This window comes from Echinops telfairi, unplaced genomic scaffold, assembly GCF_000313985.2.
Source record: "Echinops telfairi isolate 266 unplaced genomic scaffold, ASM31398v2 ScPeMD7_1;HRSCAF=3_0, whole genome shotgun sequence".
NCBI classification, from domain to species: domain Eukaryota; kingdom Metazoa; phylum Chordata; class Mammalia; order Afrosoricida; family Tenrecidae; genus Echinops; species Echinops telfairi.
In genome coordinates this window covers 67534197-67541063 of record NW_022103896.1, presented here as the reverse complement: position 1 = coordinate 67541063, position 6867 = coordinate 67534197, and positions in this window count along the sequence as shown.

Below are 6867 nucleotides of genomic sequence, written 5' to 3'. Positions count from 1 at the left end.
GTGCAGTGTCTGTGGAGGAGCCAGTTACTGCAAGATCATCCTGAATTATATCTCGGAGTGAAGTAAGCTTGAAAGGGTGGAGGTCACATGATCCTAATGCCTCTTGGGAGCAATGTTTAATCTACAACAGCCAGTGACCTCATTAAGTGTCAGCTACCGCCCTATGAGAGATCTGACCATGACCCTGACACTTTAAATTAGAGTGAACTTGAAATTACGTAATTCTGAGCTAAATATTCCCCTCAGACAGAAAGGTGGCTCTCCTGACTGCTTGAAATGTGGACATTTTCAAAGGGGTTCTTTCTATTTTCAGTGCTAGATTTGTGCTCATTTGTACAACTGCTCCTGTTTTTAACAACAGAGATTAGTCAGACCACGAATCTGGTTCAGGAATACAGTCTGTGAGCTTGAAGAGTGAAACACAAAATTAAAGGGAAAAACCGGAGCAAATGTTTATCAAAAACACTTAGGAAAAGGAGTATTTAAATGTAGAAGCAACGGGTGTGGGGGGTGGATTAAAAAATAAACAGCTTGAAAGATTTATCTACATTAAAAGTTTAAATATGTATAAGTTAAAATGCAATACAAATAAAAAATTGTTATATCAGAAAAGATTACTAATGTACGTATATGAAGATGTAATGAACTGTTATTGAAAAAGGAACAATGCGTGGTAGGGCAAAGGCCTCTATGCAAGTGAGCAAAGGACAGGAATGCTCTTAACTAAGAAAAGAGGGTGTGCAGTGGTTAATAAATGACAGCAAGGTGTTCCCCCTTGTAATCACAGAAGTGAAAGGACTGGAAAACAGAGATGCCTGTTTCCTGTTTCCATTCATAGAAAACAAGGGAGGTAGTGGAATGAGTGACGTTACACTAAGGGGTTGCAATGAATGAGGTGAAACAAAATGTGCGTGAAGTGTTGGAAGTAAAACTGGTTACTGGGATCTCTCCTATGAATGTTCACCCCATTCACAAAGAAAAGTTTAAATTTTTCAAAATTAAACTCTGCGATTCCTTTTAACTCCTTTAGTTACTTATTATGCACTTGCCGATTAGTTCAATAAGCCAGTGCAGAACACGGACTTTCAAGATGATGATGCTTGGCTTCAGTTAGGTCTTATCTTTGGAAGGAGTAAGCCTCCAGTAGACAAAATAGGTACAAAAATTTGAAATAAAGGAAGTGACAAAATGCACCTGGATCAGGCAATAGCTTCAGAAATAATTCATATCATTAATAATATCACTAATGGTAAGGAATTCGTCTAAACAGGTCTTATGCACTGCAACTGGGAGTATAAATTATTACTATTCATTTTAAAAAGCAATTTGTCAAGTTATTTTAAGAACCCTGAAAATGTTCATACTTTTTGACATAATTTTTCGTCTTCTTGGTACAGTCAAAACAAAGAATTTTGTGTCCCAAATAAATTGACAAATTTTATTAACACCACTGGCTATCATTATAAGAACATAAGATTAAAAGACACTGTATTGGTACAATTACCAAAAAAATATGGTTCATTTAATTAAATATGTAGTTATTAAAGATAGCTTCATGCAAATTATGATAAACAAAATTTGAAATAGAAAATTATATACACACTAAAATGAAAATTATCTAATAAGTAAACTATACCTAGAAATATTCCTGAGTGGAAATTTTGCAGCATTGGTGTTTGAGAAGAGTAATGGTGGTCATTGGAGCCCTGGTGGGGTAGAGGCCTACTTGTTGGGCTGCCATCCTACATGGTCAGCTGTCAGAAACCACCAGTAGCTCCGAGGGAGGAAGACTGGGCTTTCTACTCCCATAAACAGTTACTGTCTCGGAACCCCACAGGGGTCACTGTGAGTTAGTATTGAGTTGGTGGCAGTGAGATTTTTTTTTAATTGTGGCAGTAGTTTTATTGTTCTTAATAATGTGCTTTCTTCAAAACTGTAAGCAGATACAAGTCCCTATACCTAGTTAATAAGTCTAGCTGCTAAAGGAAAGGTGCCAAGTTTGAGCCCACCCGCAAGTGCCTAATGGACCTGGTGAACGACTTCAGCCACCCAGTCCCTGAAAGCCCCGTGGAGCACAAGTTCTAATCTGACTCCAAGGTGGCGGTTGTTAGTGTCCTCAAATCTGTGTCAATTCATCATACCTCTATGTGCAACAGAATGAAGCACTGCCTTGCCCTGGACTACCCGCACAACTTTGATGAACTTTGATCCCATTGTTGCCGCTAAGGTGTCATTCCATCTCCCTGAGGGTCTTCCTCTTTTTCACTGACCCCCTAATTTAACAAGGTTAGTGTCTTTTTCCAAGAGACTAGTGTCTCCTAAAGGAGCCCTGATGGAGCAGTGGTTACACGTGGGACTGCAATAGAAAGGCCAGCAGTTCGAAACCACCATCTTTCTCTCCCGGAGGAGGTTACACTCCTGTGAAAGTTCTACTCCTATGGAGAATTACAGTCTTGGAAACCCACAGAGGTAGTTCTAGCCTGTCCTATAGGATTCCAGAGGATCACTCTGAGCCAGCCTCAACTCGATGGCAGTGAGTTAAGAGGAGAGTGTCTCTTAAAAATCTGTCTAACGTATGGGAGATGAAGCCTTACCATCCTTACTTCTAAGACACACTCTGGCTAGACTTCCTCCAAGACAGCATTGTTTGCTCTTCTCTAGTCATGATTCAAATGCACGGATTCTTCCCCATCATCTTAATCCATTGTCTAACTTTGAGACCGGCCTAAAAGGCAATGGAACATTCCATGCCTTGAGTCAGGTACACTTTAGTCCTCAAAGTGAACATCTTTTTACTTTAACATTTTAAAGAGGTCTTTTTCAGCAAATTGGGTGAACTCAATGCCTCATTGTATTTCTTACTGTGTCTTTCATGAGTGTTGGTCTTATTCAATCATTTTCACATTCTGTTGGGTCACCTTCAGAATGGGCAGAAATATGAATCTCGTCCGGTCATTAGGCCAGGTAGCTGTCTTTTCCATTTCTTGGCATAAATTAATGTGTGCTCCCAGGACTGCATCAGTTTTTAAAACATTTCAATTGGTATTCTATCAATTCCTAACGCCTTGTGTTTCCCTCATGCCTTCAGAGCAGTTTGAACTACTTCCTTCAGTACCATAGTTTCCTTATTATATGCTACCTCTTAACATATTTGAATGTAGACCAACTCTCTTTGCTACAGTAATTTTGTATGTTCCTTCCATCTTCTTTTGATTTTGTAACTATTTCTTTGCTCATAAGAGCCCGGGTAGTGGTTATGAGTTGGGCTGCCAACCACAAAGTTAGCAGTTCAAACCACGAGGCCACTCCTTGAAAGAAAGAGGAGGCTTTCTACCCTTGTAATGAAGTACAGCCTTGGAAACTCACAAGGGCAATTCTAGATATGTCTATTCTAGCTTCCCTTTAGGATTTTCTCTTTAATGCCTCTACTTTATCATTTCGCCCACTTTTTAGCCAGTCTATGTTCAAAAGCAAGAGTCTCTTATGACATCCACTTTGGTCTTTTCTTTTTTCCTTTCTTTCTAATGATGTTTTCTGTTAGTCCGGGTAGACAGAGAAACAAATTCATGGACACTCATGTGTATAAGGAAGAGCTTTATATACAAGAGCAATTAACTATTGAGAAAACATCTCAGCCCAGTCCAGATCAGGTCCATAAGTCCAATATTAGCCCATATGTCTGATACCAATTAATAAAGTCCCTTTCAGACTCACTAACCACATGCAATGATGCCAAATGCAGGAAGATCACAGGGCAGTGGGTGGGAAGTCTTGTAGCTCCAGTGGCTTACAAGCATCTTAACTCTGCCAGAAGTCTCCACATAGCTTCTCCAATTCCCAGGGCTCTGGCTGCATCAGGGTAGCTTCATGTGGCTTCTTGTCAGGAATGTCTTGAAGGGAGGTGAGCTTATGTCCTGCCTCCGGTGAGCTATTTATCTCCTTAGTGCCTCCAAATGAAGCACTAGTTTCTTAGTGCCTCCAGATGGCTTCTCAATTCAAGTGGATATACTTAAGACTGTGTTTTGGCTTTCATGGACTTGTTTTAATTTCCTTCAGCTTCAACCTACACTTGCATATAAGCAATTGATGATCTCTACCCATGAGAAACTCTAAATATAAGAGCAAATATGATTTGCTCTTATGCTTTTGTCCTCTGTCATAATGACAGAATAGCAAGATAAAGGCTACTCCTTCAGTACATCTTGGAATGAGAAGACACAGGTCAACCCATAGGCTTGCTGCAATATGATAGGAAATAACTGTCACTGGCAATTTTGAATTATTTGTTACTTCAGTTAAAACTGACAAACAGAAATGTTGGATGTTTTAAGTTTTAGAGCTCTAAATTTTAGACAATTTCTTTCAAATGAATTTAACGTTTTTCAAAGGATAATTTCAAGTATAAACAAGTTCTTCTACCTCCCCCTGAAACCTAAGAACAGCCTTGGAGAGAAATGAAAATAGTTATTTTCAAATAAGATGGAGCACCAGGTTTAGGTGTCATGGGAAATTATACTGACTTGTCTTGAGGATTTTTTTAAAAATCTGTTATATTATACAACTTTTTTTCAAGGTGAAACACATTAGCTTTACTTAGGAAGCTGTTTGGATAAGATAGGGTTATTTTTGAGTGGTATGGATGTAGATCAGAGGACGCCATTTGGAAATGACTAATGAAAGCCCAGATTCAGAAATAATTTATATCCCCCTCCCGTATATTATTTCTTTTACTAACCCATTCTTATTCTTTTCAATGTTATCCTCATCTCCTCAGTATAAGAGGAATCAGCTGTGCCACCTTTATGCTAATGTGACTACATTGGCTTTGTCTGTTGGCAGGCATGATAGCAAGGAACACCTAATATTTAAATTACAGAAAAAAGTACATAATAGCAACAAATGCCATATATAAAATAGTGTGGAGAAGATTTTATTTTAAGGGAATAAATAGAAATGGGCAACCTGAAAGTCATCCTTTTTGACTCTAGACCCAGAGAAGACAATGAGAAAGAGATCACCGAATTCCTTGGAAAGCATAAAAATGATATAATGGTCTGTTATCATCAGTTGCTAATGAATATTGAAATGTATGCAATGATTTGGCAAAGTATGATTTGGTATCTATGGAATCTTATGGTATTGTTAGATGCCATCGAGTTGGTTCTGAACCATAGCAACCCTATGCCCAGTTGAATAGAACCCTCCCTGGTCCCTGAAAATGAACAGGTTTCAGCAGAGCTTCTGGACTAAGAACAGACAATGAAGAAAGAATCCTACTAGGTGTCAAGGATAAAATGGAGAGTGAGATATTTATGGTTTCTGTCTTTCCAGATATTTCAGAGTAGTGTGAACCCTGCCTTCATTAATTATAGAGTTCAATGTAAAAGGCACTTAATTAGCTAGGAAAAAAGTGCTCTGGGAAGACAAAAGGCACTCTGGTAGTTTAGTGGTGTAGGCAATGGGCTGATAACCACAAGGTCAAATGTTCAAACTCATGAGCCCTCTAAGGGAAGAAAAGGAGGCTTTATGCTCCCATAAAGATTTACCGTCTGGGAAACCTACATAGGACTACTAGGAATCAAAACCAACCCGATGGGTGTATGAAAGCACAAAGGAGCCATCATGGAATAGTGTTTAACCCCTCAGCTGTTAACTGAAACACTGGTCATTGGAATCCAGTAGACATTCACATGGGAAAAAGACAGCAGTAGGTTTAAAAGATTACAGCCTTGGAACAATTACAGCCTGTGGGACAATTCGATTCACCCTATAGGGCCAAAATGAGTCAGAATTGACTTGCTGGCAATGAATTTGGTTTTGATTTTTTTATGGAAGACAAAGGAGCGAGCGCAGGTGGCACTGGCTGCTGAGTAAAAGGTTGATGGTTCAAAACCATCTTTGATTTTCCTCACAGAGAAAGATCTTCTGGTGATCTGCTTCAGTAAAGATTATAGTCAAGAAAATCCAATGAATTACCTCTGGTCTGTCACATGGGGTTGCTATGAATTGGAATCAGTTTGATGGTACCTAACAACACCATGGGAGAACACAACAGGAACAACTTAATCAGACAAACAGGGTGCCAAGGGAAGGAATTTTATAGGAAATACATCTGTCTGTCTGTGGAGGCTTGAATATGGCTATGATGCTAAATAGATTTCAGCATAGCTTACTATAACAGACTTAAGAATGAAAGCCTGACCATTTATTTGTGAACAATCACCCAATAAAAAGCTTATAGATCTAAGCTCATTGTGTATGCAGTCAACATGAGGTAAGGCCAACTCAAGTCAGTTAGCAACAAGAAGTGTTGTAATTAAGTGGCAACAAATCACTTCCAACGCATAGTGACCTAATGCGCAACCGAACTAAGCATGGCCCAGTACTGAACCATCCACGCAATTATTCTTATGTTTGAGTGTAGTATTAAATTAAAATGGTTATAGGGGGATGAGGGGCCAGCCCCCACCGCTAATACTACTACTACCCAGGGGTTCAGTAAGTACAATTGTACGGTTGAGATATATAAGTATTATATTAAAGTCATCAAGAGCATGAGAGATATTACAATAATACAGTCAGACATATTACATGGTAGCATTGCTCACCTCAGCCCAGCTTGGTGGTCCACGTGGAGAGAGGGGGAAGGTAATGAGGGTAAGGGAACAAGGGAGAGGGGAGTGACCAGGCAGTGAGCAGCAAGGAGCTCAGAGTCAGAGAGAGATCTATATTGCTGACTCACACCTATATACCTTCTGGGGGCAAGCCAGCCCACTAATTAATTACAGGTAGAGACATACATCACAGGGAGGAGCTGCACTATAGGTTACACAGCAATGAGTGGGTGGTCTAGGGGTTGGTCTCTGG